The 19,742-nt window shown below is 41.6% G+C and overlaps 1 protein-coding gene across 1 annotated transcript in view; it reads right to left on the bottom strand.

Annotated features, from left to right (window-relative positions):
• The window catches only part of LOC109966524 (adhesion G protein-coupled receptor L3), a 202,435-nt gene extending 183,059 nt beyond the window's left edge, over positions 1-19,376 (bottom strand). The window contains 1 exon segment of the mRNA XM_020611408.1: positions 18,622-19,376. The gene's annotated coding sequence lies outside the window, so the exon portion shown is untranslated.
• Positions 19,377-19,742: the final 366 nt, after the last annotated feature.

A 19,742-nucleotide genomic window follows, 5' to 3' on the forward strand; every position in this document is an offset into this window, starting at 1 on the left:
AGGGAGCAACAGGGTGAGGAAGGAAAGCTGTCATGGCTGTACAAGAACTGATGTGTGGTAACAATCTCTCTCCTGTATTTGTGTGTATGCACTCTTCATAGTGTAGCAGACGACTGCCAATAAATTGACCTTTCTGTCCTAGTTTGCTTGCAAAGTCTGTTACTGACAAACAGTTTGAAATAATTAGAAAAAAACTTGAAAGCAAGTACAATGTGTTTAATCTGCACAAGAAAATACAAAAAGCACATGAAATAATTAGCAGCACAGCATTTGTCTTGCTTCATTCAACGTTAAAATGAAGGTAAATTGGCTTCTGAAGCCTATTATTGGCTTCGCAGTTGTTGGCTACCTCAGCCTCAGGCTTCACTTTGTTTCAAGGTAGACAACTAATCATGACGAAAAGTACTGGGACATGAATTTGATCAGCTGAAGAGAAACACAGCAAGACTAACACTGTTCCTCCTGCTTCAAGCAGACAAATTGTATATTATAGTTTTAGGGCAATCTTGAAACATTAGCAGCTCTGGCACCAGCTTATCTCGTTTCAAAAAAACTGCTATCAAAAGACAGGAGAACAAATGAGAAGGCAGTGGACGAATGTGGCTGCTCTATGACTGATCCAAGCCGACAGCCTGTTGTGTGGTGTGGTGTGTCTCTATAAAAGCATTTACTGAGGCACAGCACCGTGGCCCGCTGAAAGCTCATCAAAGAGTGGCTTATTTTATCAGTCAAGTGGAAAATGTGCTGAGAAAGAGAGGGAGAGGCAATAGTGGGGAAGTCAGCGAGAGTAACAAAGCTATTGTGCTCATCGCTGACCCAGACACCCATGTTACAGTAGTCATAGCCACTCACAACAAAAGCCCTAATCAGAGGAGCGGGGCCCTAAATTAACTGACCCTGTGGTTATGACACTGTAACTGACAAGCCAGTCTGTCCATGCTGGGGTCAAAGGCAAAGGAGACACGGTTAATGAACAGAAAATGTGCTGAAAAGGTGGCATCTTTGGCAAGTAACCTCCTCCTGTCTGAACAATGCACTGATAGTGCCGCTAGAATACTTCATAGATTGTACATACTTTAAAATGAGCTGCACGCTCAAGTAAACTGTACTTCCAGTATAACATACCACGATTTTCACCAAACTGAACTACTACACCTCTGACACTATGAGGAAGGGTCCTATCACAACTAGCCACACATGCATGTTCTGCAATTTACCAATAAATTCAAGATTTTCAAATATGCAAACATTTTCTCTGTGCAGCTCTTTATGCTAGGTTACTAACCTACTAAATAAAGTTAAAGCTAATGTTGCAGATAGTAAGTTACTAAGCTAGCAACGCTGTTACCACGTAGGCTACCCTAAGGCAAACAGAGGACTTATAACCTAAATACTGAATGCAAAATGATATTCAAACAGGCATATTCTGATTAAAATGAAGATAAAACCATATGACAAAACACAAATCTAATTAAAAGTCCAATCAAGAGGTGAGGAGCAATTTTAGCTCTGGAAAAAAAGCTAAAACTGCGTTTTCCACCTGTCATTAAATGCACCAAATGTTTAGGAATCTGAAAGCGATAAAATAGTCCCAAAACCTCACGTGAGTGTAACATGATGTGTGTCTCAGCTGATCTATGCACCCACATCTGTAAATACATTTTAAAGACACTCTCAAAATGCTAAATGCACAAGAGAATAAGTTAATGCTCCATCAAGATGCAAAACTGTACAAACAAGCCCTTTGTTCATGAAACATACATTTAACAAATTCTATTGCATTGCTATTATCTGTTAAGTAATCCGAGCCACTCTGGGAAGGGAGGAAAAGCTTAACTACCAAGAGTCAATGGGCAATATTTATAATGCATGCTCAACATCCCTACACCCCCAGGGGTCACATTAAATTCAGGGAAGCTGATAACAATTGACTGAGGTTGCTGGCAACTGCAAGAAGATTACGTATAGTTACGTGGCTGCTTTTTCATTATTTAGGCTCACTCTAATTCTATCCGTCTTCACTTTCACAGTACCCACTCATCTTGTGTTGTGGATTCTTTCCCTCGCTTCTTCTCCTCATTTTTCTTCTCCCTACCTCTCTATCATTTTTTTACTGTCCCTCCCCCGAGTTCCTATTTCTGTCTTGCACTATGTGTTGGCATACCAATGAGAGGAGGCGATGAGGCACATGCAGCAGAGAACACCACAGTCCTTTCCCTGAAGACCTCCTTATACACAATCCCTAATTGGCCTTAATTGGAAAGGGATGAACCTTTGGATATGAGTTTGTAGGTTACTGTATGCATGCAAGTTCTTGTTTGTGTCCATTTGTCTGCATCAGTGGAAACAAAGACAGCAGTGATGCATGCAGTCTCCAGAACACTGCACTCAGCCAAAGTGATTCACAGCTACTCTGTTTTTAAATTTTTACGCCTGGTGTATGCAAGCTCATGTGTTTGAATATTTATGTAAATGTCATGTTTTCATACTCCTTGAACCCTAGATTGCTCTGGCTTGAGAAGCAATCTTTGTTATCACATGATCTCAGCAATCCCAGCTCAAAGCCGATTCTTAAAAGGCCCCATGGCTTTGATGCAAGTACTAAATGCATGGAATCTATCGTCAGAAGTAAGCTGTCAAAATGCCATATTCTAGCAGGGATTATCATTCTGGTAATCATACTCCTCTTTATTTGGAATACAGGCATATTCCCACCACGATGACCAACCTTGCAGCAAAACATAAAAGTCAATAGACGGGAAAACACTATGGATGACAGCAGTGGGACTTGACACCATAGGTATTTTAAGAGGATGCACATTGTGTGCATGTACAATCAGCCATTTAACATTTTTCTTGGACAATAACACCACATGGAGACGCACATTTGTTCTATGGAGGGGTACTGGCCAAGGCCACACAGAGATGCCGGGAGACGGAGGGGACGTACGTGAGGGGATGTAAGTGAGGGGAGTGCTGCGAGACATTAAAAAAGAAGCATTGCCTTCAGTGGGTTATGAGTTATATAGTGTGCTCAAAACATGTCATGCTATTGTGTCTTTTTGACACTGATTTAATGTATACCAGGGGTGCAACTATATTGTTGTCATTCTTATTTCATCTATCCAACACATCTCTGATAAACCCCAAGGTGCCACCTCCCAGCTGCTCCTTGAAAAACAGTTAAGCAACATTCTCACACTGAAGAAGCTGTAATTATAACACCAGTTACTGTGCAATATTAGGCTGCAACTAACTGTTTATTCATTATCAGTTAATGCGCCAATTGATTTTCCCATCCATCCATACCGCGTATTGCTCTGATGATACTGGGCAAGAGGTGGGGTCCACTCTGTAGACAGAGAACAGGCAATTTAGAGCCGCCTATCAATGTCTTTGGACTGTGGGAGGAGGCCAGAATACCCAAAGAGGGACAGGGAGAACATGTAAACTCCGCACAGAAAGGTCCAGGCTCGAACCTGGACCCTTCTTGCTGAGAGGTGACAGTACTAACCACTGTTCTGCTTTGCCGCCCCCAGTTGGTTTTTATTTTTTTAAATAATAGGTTCAACCTTTAGGTTTTCTCTCAGCTTCTCTTGTGACCCAAAGACATAAAAAAGGACAACGGTTAAAAAAAAAAAAAAAATCAGTCAATGGTTTATCAATAAACAAAATTGTTTCATTAGCTCATTGTTTCAGTTTCTGTCATTAAATTAATTCCTGATTCCCTTTCAATTTGGTAACTACTGCAGCAGAGTAAACCACACACATGTGCTGTATGTGAGCAAAGACACTAGCTATGCCCCCAACAGTCCCCCTCTCAACTCAAAAACAGAGAATCTGCAACTTATTAAAGAAGCAGATCAAGTTACAAGGACTTCACTTCTGAATCCTTTTCTCATGTGCAAGCATGTGCACCCCAACCAACCCTCTGCACCCTTGCCCTCCCCAACCTGACAAATATGGAACTTGACCCTTTCTGAATTCTGAAGCCGACCTGCACACTGAATACAACTTTGGCATTGGTGATGGGAGTGAGGTGTGTTTCCAATAAACTCAAGTCTTTAAGTATGCATGTGTGCCGGTGTGAGTGAATGTATGGATGTTCTGTTTATGTGAATTTCAATTGTGTATGCCTCTGTGTATATGTGTCTCTATATAGGTCTGTGGAACCACGTGTTTTTTTTCATATGGCTGCTTTTAGGTGTGTGCTGGGGTTCAATAACCATGTGTGCAGCACAGGAGCTCTGCAGTGTCTCAGCACCCAAGGCGGCAAGGACGTGGCTTGACAGGTGTGTCTGTGTGTGCGTGTGAGGACCTAGCACTCTGCAGAGCTGCAATGGGGAGCAGCACAATGTGCCCATTCAGGCCTGGAAGAAGACAACTGAGATATCGCAAGACCCCTGAGAGGAGGGGGCGGTCATCTGGGGTCACATCAACCTTTCTCTCTCACTGCAAAGAAAGACATAACTGTAACTGCATCAACACAGTAATGGGCTGTATGACCCCATGCTGGGTAGCTGTCTACCAGTATGGCCATTTAAGCTGTGTACAATTTATGCTGTAGACAGATTCTACAGAGATAACTTTGACTGCTGAGGCTAAAAATGGGTTCAATGTCAAAATATGGTTCATAATAAGCAAATAACTGAGAAGAGTAGAGACACAATATTGGCCAAGAGTGTAAACTACTCATAAGGTTTGTCAGAGCAAATGATTACCAAGTTATATACTACACCCTAATACTGTAGCACAGTGTTTTTATTCCATTTATCCCAAGTATGTGCCAAATCTGCCGAAAGGAAAACAAGCCAGTCAAAGGAGAAAAATATATTTGCCCTCTTCTAAACCATCACCGAAAGCCAAAACCTACCATTAATTAGTCAGCAGAAATGAAAGATTCCAGCAACAAATGTAACTAGTTTGGCCAATTTCCAAATTGGCACTCATTCTGAATTTATAAAGATGAACACAGTGACCCATACAGTGGTAAAATTTTGTATTATTTCGGACATTAATAACTGCTGGGAGGAGGGGTTCTGGGAGTCATTTAGAAATAAATGTGCAGAATGAATTGTAGTTTCAAATGCATACAAGTCCCCCCACCCCCACCCCGACATGCATTTTTAGGTGGACTAAAAACCTCACACGATAAATCAATGTGATCAACAAGCTAATGGCAGCATGTGACTAATACGACCAGTGTCTGGAAGAATTATAAGGCTGTGTGGTCCATATGTCCTTAACGGGCATCTGACAAAAGCATTTAAAACACACATAATGCTAGCAGCAATGCTATCCATGCAGAAAATTGGACAACCATCTATCAGCTCTGACAGTGTGAGGGGTAGCAGCACGCATCGAAGAGCCATACAGTGGAGAATGAGTCTCTGCTGAGACCAAAAAGAAATTGGATCGAGCTTGAATATAAAAAAGGTGGGCTTGAGAGCTGAAAGAAAAAAATTGATGCGCTGTTAGAGAATGTTTTCAAGAAAAAGTGCAGGAAGTCTGCTCAAAGCGATACATTATCACAAAAGAAACAAACTGCTGAAAATCGTAAAATAATCTTGCAGATCTGAATGTTACCCTTGAAGGTGAAGGGAAAGGCCTTGGCACTTGTTCTCTCAGTGAACCCCTAACCCCATCCACACCTTTTCTGTAAGAATTCCCCCAGTATATCCAGTTCCACAACACACGCAACACCAGTAAGATAACCTTAACCTACATATGTTTCTTCCATATACTACACATCAGAGGTCTCTGCACAGACCTCCGAGTCCCAAGGGTATCTGGCCACTAAATCACATTTGTCGAGTCATATTAAACACACAGCCCTGTGGAGAGTCAATGACAGGCATCTTTCTATGGCTGAAAGCTTTCACTGCATTATTCCATGCTGGTGGCTGTTATGCAGCAATCAACTGCTAATGTTACAATAAAGGCTATGGAAACATGTTCAATTCTTCTTGGCCACAGCAAGAGATAAGGGCTATGCTGTCATCGGGTCACCTGAAATGAGCAAATGTGAAGAGAATGAATGGGAATAAAACCACAGCAAGCCTTTGGGGCGGCTGTGGCCCAGGAGGTAGAGCGGGTTGTCTCCTAACTGAAAGGTTAGTCCACACGTCAAAGTGTCCTTGAGCAGGATGCTGAACTCCAAGTTGCTCCTGGTGATATCACTGCTGTACGAATGTGTGTGGGTTTGCGAGTGCTAATGGGTGAATGGGAAAAGGGGTGAAAGCACTTTGACAGTGCTGCAATGCATAGAAAAGCATTATACAAGTTTAAGGTCAAGCTGATGCATGACCACAATGTTAGGAAAAATTGGCGTTTAGGGTTATAATTGCAAGAAAAGTCTGAACAGAAACAAGGAGAAATGAAAAGTGCAGACATTATACAAAATGTGTATTTACTTGCAGTACAGACCGACATATGAATAACCTTTACATGACACACTGACAGTGTACCAAAAGTCTCCATATCTCACCTCCCATATCAGACTGTGCCCAGAAATGTCAAATGAAGTCATCTGAACAGGAATGTGACTATGTTTGGGGGGGAAAATGGGAAGATGGGAGAGAGAAGAAAGTCAGACTGTGCCCAGAATTGTCAAATGAAGTCATCTGAACGGGAATGTGACTATGTTTGGGGGAAAAATGGGAAGATGGGAGAGAGAAGAAACAATGAAATGATCGTAATGGTGAGCAGGAGTGTGCTGTGGTTACCAGTGCTCAATGTTCAACTGAAAGCACAGCTGCATACTAATGGAAAACTGGATCTTTGAAGCAGTTTGTGTGCCCCCACTGTTGGTGTCTAATTGGATATGTGGCATGTACAACAGACTTGCAACAGAGGATTGTCTTTTTTATTAACTGTAATCTCCCCCTAATCATAACTGAGCTTTTCTATTGCCTGAACCTTGCTCCGTGCCCTTAAAAAGATGATTTAGTTCACCAACCCAGACTAAACTGTAAGTTTATTTGTGACAAGTTAAATCAGATAATAGTTGTAGAAAGCAAAACTTTCAAAAATGGTGATACTGCATATGAGAACAGCTGTTCTTGAACATAATTCAGGCATTTGCAGAGTTGTCCAATACTGGTGTTCTGCTAATTTTACAAGTGTGTCTTTGTGTTTAAGCACTTATCAGAATGCATGTTGTCAGCTGACTTGACATGGCTCCTGAATTTGGTATCAGATTCCAGAGAAGTTAAAGCGATGTGTCTGACCTCCTGTTATGGGTTGACATGCTTTTTTTAGGTCATGTAGAAATCAGGCTGCATGAGTGAGATTTCATTTTAGCAGGGCATAATTCATTTGAGCCTTCCAGTGGAAGTAACAGTATAGCAGGGCGCTAAATGGCAAACCTTTCCACAAGTCTCACAAACTATACGTGGTGACAGCCGACATATTTCCTGGTTCCTGTTACTTGGGTCATGTATGGGTTGGAAATGAGATTTTAGAATTGGGTTCAGAAGTCATGAAATGGGTTCAGCATATTTTGTATGCCGTTAAAATGGTATATGGGTCTACAAATAAACAAACCGCCTGTCCTTGGTAACAGACACAAAAAAACAGATGGCTGCTGGAGTGGAGTTTCTTACGCATGACAAATTGTTGCATCTGCTGGTGTGACTGCGCTAAGCTCACGGTCAGGGGAAGAAGTTCTTGTGAAAGCAGGAAGAAGTGTCATCTGAAAACAAGCAAACAAGGGCCAGACTGTCATCTGCTTCCAAACTAACGGATCTTTTTATAGTCCAGAGTCATCTGCAGTAGCCGAGTCATGCAGGAATCCTGCTGGGACCAGAGGGCAGTCAAGGTGGTAGTCACTCTCCTAATACACAGGTGAAGTGATGGTCTGCCATAATAAAGGCTTAGAGGAAACCTGTAGGATCCATCCACAAGCCTTGCCACTCAAAAATTCACGCCGAGGTCGGTCAGACATTAAAACAGATCACAAAAACCATCAAAACTCTATCAAAGTAAAGTGCTTGTGTGGCCTGTGTCCAGACATGTCTGAGTTCATTTTCAATTCAGTGGCATTTCCTAATTAGATGAGAAGGCTGGTCTGATGTACTGTACATGCTCTCATTGTATTATATAAAAAAAAAAAAAAACTACAAAAAGGGGCCATCCATGAAGCCCCGCCCACCATTTCACCTGCAGTGCAGCAATAAGTGGTTACAGCTGTCTCTCCATCACTCCAGTGCATCCATATATGCAAAAGAAAAAAGAAAAATCAATGCACAAAAAGCACTTAATTCCAGATCACTTTCATCCCCTGCTGTCAGTATAATTAAAAGTGGCTTTGAGAGTCTTCCCAATACAAATTTGCCCATGTCCTCGAGGTGGCCTGCTTAAAGTCGTCTGTGCTATATTGAGGGGAAAAGGCTCCTCTTGGGACTGTTGGGGCATCAGGCAGGACTCATGCAGACTGTAGGGTAGGTCTGGTTATTGACAACTACTCTAAGGCAGTTCACTGGACAGCATATACTGCTTTGCAACAAAAAGAAACAAGGTGAAGACAAGATTTCAGGGGTTCCTCTTTATTATTGCACTATCACAGTTTGACTTCTACAACTTAAAGATACAAGCAAACACTAAGCAACTGTGACTGCGTTAACTGGCACAAAAACCAAACCAAAAGCCTTGTTGGTGCTGTTTCATCTTATTTCTACAAAAGCAACATGAGTACAATTCACTTTTCTACACTTTCTGAAAGCCACAGCTTCCTGTGCTGTTAATACCAGCTCATAGACAGAAATTACCAAATTACCTGTGTGCCATGGCTGCATCCAAGCTGTTGGACCAATTATTTCTGCTCTGCTGCAATTGTAAGGGCCTTTCCAGCTGTGTTTGACACAAAGCTGGCTTAGGGAGGCTTACCACTGACCAAAAACATAAACAAGATTACAGGACTCTAACCTTTCACAGTGCTCATGAGCGACAACAGAACCCTGCTAAATGGACCTTTGGTCTGGAAGCTGCCAAAAGTGGTGGATTGTTGCTCCGCTGCTTTCGATACTTCTTTGGGAGAGAATGAGCCGATAAGAAGCAGTGGAACAAAGCAATCCTTGTTGTCTAAACCAATCAATAATGCGCTGTTCATTAGTAGAGACTGTATAGCACATGGAATTACCAGAACAATGCGTTAAGAAAGAAAATCTGCAGGCTCAGGTGTAATGAAACTGGATTAGCAAGATAACTGCTGATAACCTCAGCATTCCACTGATTACTTCCAAGGCAATAACTACACCTACCTTATTAATCATTATGAGCAGAAATTCCATAATGGGGTGACCTACACTGACCTGAGTGCCTTCACTGTCTGCTGGCATGCTGCAGTCCCATATTTTCCAAGTGGAACTAGCATGCTAATGTGTTAAGCTATTTGCTTTATGTTAGCCTGACTTTTAGCTACATTTGTTTTGTACGAGAGACTAAAATGGGTCCATGAGAAAATTATAAGAGCTTTTGATAAGATTAATCTACCTATCAATCTTTGCATGCATACAGTAGTGCACCAATTATACTATGGCAGTCGATAAACAAATGACATTTCTGTGACTGCTGGAGAACTTAAACTGGAAGCAGAATTGCACCATCCACCATAAAAAATGTATATGATGAGCATGTCAAGCGTACTAGGTGGAGAAGTGGGGACTGCAGCTATCAATGCAGCCCCATGTCAGAAGACAGAGTATCACTGTGGAGAAGAGGAAGGGAGTGGATGTCAGTTGCCTGGAGAGGACGATCTGACATCTCAACTCCCACTGTCTGTCATTGTGTCTTCCCAGTGATATATGGATGTTATATGGCTCCACTCACCCAGCAGAACCAGTCAATACTACCATGCCGAGGAATGTTATAGTGAGACAATGGGAGACCGTGACCCTTGTTATGGAATGATAAACTCCATGGGAGTGGAGGGGAAAGGAATCGGGCTGTTTCTTTTTTAAATCAATATCCCATTGTCAGCAGTCCTATGGTGGTATTTTAACGACTAAACATTTTTAGAATATCTTTACAAATGCTGAAAAAAGCTCCAATCCATCTGTGACTAGAAGGTGCAGATTTAGTTTGGTGTATTTCTGATACTCCAATATATTTGTAAAATACAGACTTGTTGGAACTTGTTTGTATTGTATGCATTCATAAAAGCAATTATTTTAGGAGTAAAAGATTTTTAAAAACCAAAATATCCACACATTATTTGGGAGTATTATCATTATAGCTGAGATCTGTGGTTATATTTTAACACCTTGCAATCACAAAAAAGCTTTAAAATAAGTGTAGTGAGCATAGTTTTCTCATCACACACTCCCTGATAGCATCTTAACATGTGTTTAACTGAAGGGAAAACCCTTAACAAAGGCCAGAATGTTCAGTCCACTATATCAGAGGCTCGATCCAAGGTGATGTCCCTGCGTAGGCAGACAAGAGAAGGCCCGCCGTTTTCCAGCTTCTCGCCTGTGGGGGCTCCGTTCCTGCCTGAATGCTAGCACAGTTATCTGCTACTTATTATTTGGCTGAATGAGCTGGAGCGGGGCTCACGGGGCTCACTTCTGACATAATGACTGATTACAGTCTTGCGGCTCCCCTCTAAGAAATCCCACAGTTGCCACCATTGCTGCGTGGCGGCTCAGCATCACAGGCAAGACCAGTGTGCAAATGGATGAAGAGGAATTGGAGTAGTTGGTGTTTTCCAGTATAACTGCTGCCCAGTCCTCAAGCTGTCATGACTGACAGACACTGGTAGGCACCTAGGTCAAGAACCAAATTGTTATCAGCTGCGTTGTTAACAACTGCTTCTTCTAACTAAAAGGCTGAAATGGGAGTAATATTTGACTTCTCCTCTCTTAAAGCCAGGCTGTTAGAAATGCTACTTCTAATTCACACTTGAATGGTAAACAGCACATTTGCCACTTCTCTTCTCTGCTTGCAGAAATATGATATGTATATATAGATGCATGAAGACATTAAGCCTATTAGGAGTAATACATGTAACATAAACCATCCATAATGCACAGCTTTATGAAGATGTCATGCCTCCTACATTTATGAACGTGGTATACAGATGCATGCAGGTGTGACGTCAACCTGAAAACAGAACAGGCTCTGTCAATAGTTTCCATACAACAAGTGCTGTCAGCACTTTTCAAAAGCCAGCTTTCAGGCAGTCAATTAGGTTCAAGGTGAGACAAAAATGTGTTGTCATTTAACAGTTTTGCTCCACTGGGGCGGTGCATCAGTTCAGTCATCTCCATTCCAGAGGTGACAAAGGGCTGGCAGCGGAGTTTCTATTTGCCACTGAATACACTGCTCTGCTGTCATTACACCTACCTGAGATGAAGCGTGATAGCAGGTACACAAAGCGCTCAGATTTAAAATGCACAGAGGCTCATAAAGATAATAATGAATAACAGACTAATCTCGAGAAGCCTGCTGGCTCCTGCCAGATCCCACCCCCAGCTCCACACTCCTAAATCCAATCTTCTACTATTGATTAGGAAAATCTATTTGGTCTAAGTCACAAGCGCAGAGGGAGATGCTGAAATGCCGCAATAAATTTTGAAGTCACAAATGGAATCAGGTTCTGATCAACTTGATGAATAAATCTCGGTTTAATGAATGACAAATATGCCTTCTCTTAATTAAACATAAGGGGAGACAGTCTGACATAATACAACCAAAATACTTCACTGTGGAGCTACAGTACCCACCTGTATACAAATACTTTATCCACACTGTAAATAATGTGAAGTATGAATAAAGAAAGCTATTTCAATTTAAAAACAACACTTCTGGAGTGCAGGTTTGAAGTATGGCAAAATAAAAATATATCTTAATGGAATTTTTATTCAAATTTATAACCGTGTATTGCTGCCATGCATTATTTTTCTTATTAGGAGATAAATTATATTAGTATCACTTTATCTCATCAAGTCAAAACATTCCTATTTCACAAAACTAACATATCTAGTTAAAAGTTAACTTTCCTTTTCTAACATGTTAAGTAAATTTGTTCAGAAACTTCTATGTTTAAATGTGAAAGGTCTATTAGAGCCCAAGTAGACTAAACCAAGCAATCGCAGTATGACTGATAACATGCTGGTTGTTAATGTGGTGGGTTTATTTATTTATTTGAGTACAAATGTGTAATAATTGTGTGTATAACTCGGTCAGTGCACCACAGTTGGGCAGCTGGACGCCTACAGTGCTCTCACACCACCACCACCACTTATTAAAAGCTGAAGGTACAGGCTAAAAGGTAGCCTATATTCAATATCAACTAGCCTACTCAACCTAATTTGATGATTTTAATAGCACAAATTCTGTTTAAGGAATGTTTCTCTGCTGCAGTGCTTTACTAGATGGTGACAAACCAGTAACATAGGAGGTATAGAGACGCTATGTGCAAATCTACACCTAAGATTTGCAGATACAGCAGTCTGTGAACAACGAGGCTATCTTCATTTCTCTTTGCTGGCCAATTAGCGGTCAGATCAGGAGGTCCCAGTGGTTTAGGGAGGTGTAAATACTAACCATCATTTCCATTCATTTGTATGCGGCTGCAGGTGCACTATCTTATTATGTATTCAAGCCCAAACCTGCCTCCCAAATAGGCCATAAATTAACTTCTTTTAGAGCTTCGGTCTCAGAGAAGCATTGCATCTTTGTTTGAATCCTCTTCACTGGTCTGAAGTTCACAGGAGGGGGGGGACCCTCAGAACAAAAGAAAGCCATCAATATCGTTTCAAAAAACTTGGTGTGGTACAGTAAAATGTGCATAGACAAACGCATTCGATTTTACAGAGTAGTAAAGAGGCTGATGTACTGCAGCTCTGTCAGGCTTTGTCAGTTTGATTGCTTTTGGATGCCTTTTAACACCACCAACAGGGTCGTAAGAGTGGCTTGGATTAGTTTAAATGCTAAGTTGACATTTTTGGGTCCCTATCTGCACTCCAGCAGAGAAAGTATCATTTTCACTCGTAGGCATTCATTTTCCAGTTCTTTTATAGCCTGGATGGGGTTAACAATGTTATAAAACAAAACTGCTTTTTTGGAATACAGATATAATTGCTAAGAAGGTACTGTGGTGGTTCCATCAAGGGGCAACTGATGTAATCTCTGTACTGTTCACTGGTCAGACACATTGCAGTGGCCCTGATCTACAGGAAACGCTCCTATAAGAACCTGTGCTACAGTCTAAGAGGGCGTCTCCGTTTACAGCCATGATACGCACGTCTGCATGAGTGAACTACTGTAATGCTTTGCACTCATATCCTCTTGCTATGCAGCCTTTGTATCACCGCCTGGAGAAGCTGTTGAGTGTTTAAATGCACCTGCTAAAGTGCTTTGACCCCCCAGGGACAACTTAAGTAAGTGTCAAATTAAGAGTGGAGGGGTGGCTTGCAGATAATTAAACCAGTCTGAAACATAAGAATTTATTTAAAGCACACTGTCACACACCGTATGCAGCGTCTTGAGCTCGACAGTGGACCAGGCTCACAGGCCTTTATTAAAATTGAACGCACAAATTAGAGTGGCATGCTAGCAGCTAAAGCTTAGTGTATCCTGTGAATGCACAGTGGAAATGGCACTGTACCCTCTGTTGACCAATGTCCTTGCTTAAATCCATTCTTGTATTCCTATTTATTGACAGAATCACAAATCAAAGAGATGAACCCAGTGAAATATTTCCATGACCTCACCCTATTCTTGACACATCACAGACTCACTGGCGTGGTATAAAATCCCCCATAAATCCATTAACAATTTAAAGAGGCTCAGCAGGCTGACCGATCATCTCCTAACCCGAAGGTTGGCGGTTTGGTTCCCGGTCCACATGTTGAAGTGTCACCGGGCAAGACCCTGAACACTAAGTTACCTCTGGTGGCCAGGCAGCCACTCGGACAGCGCCGCCTTCAGTGAGAAATTTCCCCATAAGGGACTAATAAAGGATTGATGATTATGACTTTAGAAACAACAGCTGGGTTTTCCAAACGACACAGGTACAGTAGACACACAACACTGATTTTTGTTGCACTTTCAATATTTCACAGATTGCCTCACATCATGGTTTTCTATTGGATAGATCTTTAACCCCTCAGACTTTTATGATAGTGTTAATTGGAAAAATGTTCCAGTATTAGATGTGATCAACACCCAAAAACTGTTCTATACATATAGTGTCTATAGCAAAATATGCCATTTCAAACAGGCACCTTTCAGTATTTTGACCACTGTCACACTTAAATGCTCCCACACTGGGGTCACTCTTCCCACAGCTATACAGAATCAAAAAAATTTGTCTGTTCTTTCCATCAAGCACCAGCTGAAGTGTCCATCTCAGCTGTAACCCCATTTCCTGCAATTTAGTGTGCAGGGGTAGTGAAAGCTTGTGTCAAAACCTTTGTCTCCAGGGTCTTTATGAGACAGGACAGCAAAAGCAATGAGAGGCATAGACCTCAAGGACCTTTCCTGGACTATGCGCTTTCTTCTTTATTTTCAGCTTTTGCTTTTCTGCTTTTGTCACATTCCTGCCAGAGGAAGGGCCCCAGCAGGCCAAACTGTCTCACTCCTAACAGCATGATAACAGCGGTCTCTGGGACCTTAGAAAAACCAAAGGCCTTGCAGTAGCCGTGGGTGAGATTTGGCCCACAGGAATATGAACATGGCATAGTAGGTGGCCTAAGTTAGCTTTTTGCTACAGGTTTAAATATTATGTTTAAAAAATGTTATAGATGAAGAGTGTATGGCGTATATAACTAGTATGTTTTTAGCCACCTGGGCTGCACCCTCTCTCTGGGGTTACTGTAAAGATGGAGCCCCATTTTATGTAAAAACTCACATGGGGGGGGGGGGGATTGGACACCCAACTAACAGCTAACTAAAACCATCATCTTCCCTTTCTTCTCTAATGTGAAACATGTGAGCATTCAGCCAATCATTCAACTGCAAAAATAAGCTTTGAGCTCCATCATTTAGAGGATCCCATGCAGTGCTGCCAGTGATAAGCCAAAAAAAAAAAAGAAAGTCTCCAAAGTTCCACTGTGGGTAATAAGTAACTATCACTAAGTCTGTAAATAGTAAATGAGTGATATTGCAGTCTATAGTCTGGCTATGTAATAAAACACTAGACACAGTGTGCCAGTGGTTTCATTGTCCCACAGTGTCAGTTCACCAGTTAAACATGAACACATCCTCACACCAACACAGCAAACTGCAATCAACTATTCCTTTGAGTATTAAATTCCTGATTTCTTTTTATATCATCAGGCCTTTAAAACTGCAGAAAACGGAAAAAAAAAGCTGTTTTACAAATCCAAAGGTGATATCTTCAAGTTTGGTTCTGACTGACCAACAGTCCAAAAAACCAAAGATGTTTGATTTGCTATCATAAAAGGACCAAGACAATCAGCCAAAATCTCATTTTAGAAGCCAGATACAGTAGGGGGTTTTTTGCCTCAAATCAATTAATCCATTTTAAAAATAGCAATTTATTGTCTAATACAGTACCTCTCTGCATAATCTACTAATCGTTTCAGATCTACGGGAAATGTGCTGTTGTAGTAGCTTCAGTCAAAATGAATGAGGGGTGCAACACTGCAGATTTCACATAGATGTCACTGGGTGGTATCCATGGATACCACCTGCTACAATCTACCTGTCAACAAATGGTTAAAGTTTTAAGACTGTTTTACCATCCCCGCCTCTAACCTCACGTTTTCTGAATTGATAAATGAGAAACACTAAAAAACAATTTCCCTCATCAGCGCTAATGTACATGAGTGGCAGGAGGAACATGAAAAGTAGACCACAACCAATCCACAGCTATTTTTATCTCTTTCCTATTTTAAATGCACATATTTATCCTATTCTCTTGTTGACTTACAAGCACAGTGAGAGCCTCTGAACCGGAGTCAAATTCTTTGTGTTTTGAAACCTAGTTGGTCAATAAACGTGATTCTGACTCTTTTGTGGATCCCAAGAGAGATGACTGTAGTTGTACATTCACTGCCAGACATCCAACATCAGAAAAACTATATGCGGTGCATGACCTTGAGCATTAAATTCAGCGCACAATCACTAGAGCCAAAGCAGTTAGTTATAAGAGCACAAAGGGTTTTTTCCCACCCTGACTGTGCTGCTTTGCAGACCAGGGTTGATTAGTATAGAATTTGTAAATGATTTTCAGCAGTGGTTCTGACTTGCTTAGACTAGCAGATAGATGCTATGTACAGCATTAAGACACTGGGGCTCATTTAAAGAAAACTCTGTGTATTTTAGTCTACTGTAGATGAGGAGTTCCAACCCACCACAGGTGCCACTCATGTAAAAAAACAAAAAAAAGTCCAATTCACTGTCTGCATTCCTCACAAAATGTTGACACCACATGAAATGTGTGTATGACTGACAGATGAACGGACATTCAAATTAAGCCAACACTAAAAGCTCTTACTGTGCATAACCTGAGCCATGAAGCTGTACCGAGCTAACCTAATGTCTCCCTTCATACAGCAAACAGCAAATTGGATTTCCCCCTGGCTCGCAATTGTGTCCAAACAGGCAAAAATCAAATCAAATAAATGAAAATGCCAATGGAAAGAAATTCACTTGCTGAAAAACTACACTATATTGACTGGGTGAACAAAGGGAACAGCACGAAGGGTGGGATTTCATCTGAAGAACAATACAAATGACCCAACAAAGAAAAACCAGGGGTGTCAAGCTAACCCATAAGAGTGTAATACAATACAACAGGGAAAAAACATAAGTCGCTTTACAGACAAAAGAGGGCCTGAAAACTCCTCTCATAAGGCCTTTGATGAATCCAGTAAAGGACATTCAAGGGTTCTGATTATCTGAGAAAGAAAAATGTTCATTGTTGTTTCCAAGAGCTGAAAGAAAAAACATATTTCAGAAACACTTCATGTCAAACAAGCTGAAGAAGTGACGGCGAGAGCACTAAAATACAGCAGATCGCTGTGCACCCTGCCGCTGTGCTGTTTCCATGCTCATTTCTACCGCCTATCACTATCACAGTGTTTATTTACCCAAGATAACCAATTCAATCAATATGGAGTTCAGTGGCTCATATTCAGCACACTACTGCATCCTCCTACAATGGGCTGAAAGATAACAGCAGCTTCAACAAAGGCAAGGGAACAATTTATTTCCTCCAGCGCTGTCCCACCAGGTATCACACCAGATGCTAGGTTCAACTGCTGTTATATTAAATATAACCTAGATTATATTCCACAAGGAGCAGCATTTAAAAGAATCAAAACGGATGAGACAAGCTGAAAACAAAGTGAAAGCTGACATAACTGTTTAGTGGGAAAGCATTAAATATCCCTGTGAGTTTAACCTAGAGGAGGAAGTCAAGGTGTTTCTGTTGGGAGAGGAAACAAAAGTGCATGTGTGCTTGTCTTCTGCCTGAGGGCATGTCCACCAATGCAGAATACATGACAGATGGTGCTGCAGTCCTGGACATAATGAATGCACTTGTCAGATAATGATGCAGCCAATGATAATGTTAATGATATTCTGAAATCTGGAACTACTGCCTCGGAGTCATCGGCCGTTATGTTACACAGGATCAAACTCAACAGACGTGGCAGCATGTTACAGTGAATTGGAAATGAAGGGCATCATTGTGCAGTGATGAGAAAACTTCAGATCTAATTCAAAGCAATAGGTTTAGTCACCTTTTCCAGTTTGATTTTGATGTTGAAAGACAGTGTGCTGTCCTCACATCAAAGCATTCAGTACACTGGCCCCTCAACCCTCCACTCCTCAGACACAGGACAGCATGTCATCTTCACTACAGGCAAGCCTTCACTCCTTTCCCGTGTGTGCATTAAATATTGATCTTTGTGTTCAGCATTTGTTTTTTTGACTGCAATAATTATAAAAAGTCAATATGAGGTCTACATAGCCTTTACCAATAACCTAAATATTTTATTCTCAACACACAATCAACCTATCATGAAAAACGCAGATGCTCCACTGCACCTCTCCTCACACTCCAGCACGTTTTGAACAACAAATTGCAACAGAAGAAAAGAGGCCTCCACTGGTGCATCAAGAGCCTCTGAAAGACACAATTTAGGCTTTATTCAGCTACTGCTTCAGCTTAATCGCACAGAAATAAGGACTACATACAGTATCACTGAAGTGGCAGTGGTGGGGACACTGAAATAGGCTACAGCATGACTTTAAATTGCTCAAACTTCATTCACAGATATGCAACTTCTCTGCGAAGCCATTGTTGGCCGATATACATTGTTTAAAGCATCATATAAACGGTTCAAAAGACCCTTCACTGTACATTAGACCCGACCGACAACGAAGCGCATTGCTCCAACAGGAAACTGATATTTTGATTATCGATACGTTGTCGGTTGATCAGAATCGATTACACCTGAACGCCTGATAGCAGGTTAAAGTAATTAAGAGTCGAGCACATGCCAAGCCTGACCTTCCACAGCGCATCAGCACTGCTGCAAGGTGTCATTCATGTGCATTATTATCGTCTTGAGCCGAATCTACACATTGCCGTGGATATGCGCACAAACAAGGGGACGTGCATTTTGTAAAGAAGGTTATACTTACCGCGGCTTTAGAAGTTACTGGGGGGAAAGGAAGATATAGTCCACGTCTTTCCATCCAAACTACTGGCGTTATTTTGTCTCGCAGCTGTCTCTCAGCCGCCGGGTAGCGTCCTTACGCACTGTGTGTGAGGAATGGACTGGAACGGGTTTGGGAAATAACAGCGGATCCAAACACGATGTGTCCAGTCGTTCCGTTCAATATCCTCGTAAAAATCGTCTTCTGTTTGATTTGCCGTGTATCCGGAATCCGAGTCCTGGTGATGTCGCAGGAGAAACTGCTGCTTCCCAGTGTTGTATCCACGGTACTGTCCCTTACATCCTTAATAACACAAGGCGTCCTTCTGTGCGGGGGCTACATCACGTCCCATAAAGCTGAAAGGCGACGCGCCAGCAGCCCTTACTATTCGTGCACACAAACACACCCACAAAAATAAAAAATAAAAACCATAAAACAAAGAAAAAGAGTATCCACAAAATTTTGAAAGGGGTGTGTGTGTGGTGGGGGGTTCTTGTAAGAAAAGCTCCACACAGGGAAAAGAATCTAAGTTGTTTGGGTCCAAAAACTGCGCTCTCCGCGGTTATGACAAGCCAATTGTGCGCACCGGCTGGAAGTAATTCTGTGTGGAAACGGAGGTTTGGAGAGCCTGTGAAAGGTGAGAGGAAAAACTCGGATGTGGATTGCCGCTCTCGCAGTATACTCGGGCTCCACCTAGCAGCAAACAAGAGATAGCATGCCACAAACCAAAGCCTCTGCTTACAGTAGATCTGGCCTGAGGCTGGCAAAGAAACCTATATTATATTAGGTTGTCTGTGTGCCAATGGCTGCAATATTTATGCGAAATCGGTCGCCTCTCTCTCAAAAGATTCAGTGTTTCTTGAAAATGCAGCCGCTGTAAGAACTGTCCGTGAATAGTTCAGTCACAGAAATGTAGACTTTAGATTTTAGTTCACTTAAAGGGTTTGTAGGCGTGAAAGATAAAATGCTGTGCATGCCTAATCAGAAATGTGTGGAGATGTAATAAGTTAATAAAGTTCATAAACTGCATTCTCAAGAGAAAACTGTGTTGTGCAAACACGTCTGCTGCTAATACTGTAGCTCATGGTTGCTTTTGTTGTTGGAAG

Source organism: Monopterus albus, unplaced genomic scaffold (assembly GCF_001952655.1).
Source record: "Monopterus albus unplaced genomic scaffold, M_albus_1.0 scaffold113.1, whole genome shotgun sequence".
Lineage (NCBI taxonomy): Eukaryota > Metazoa > Chordata > Actinopteri > Synbranchiformes > Synbranchidae > Monopterus > Monopterus albus.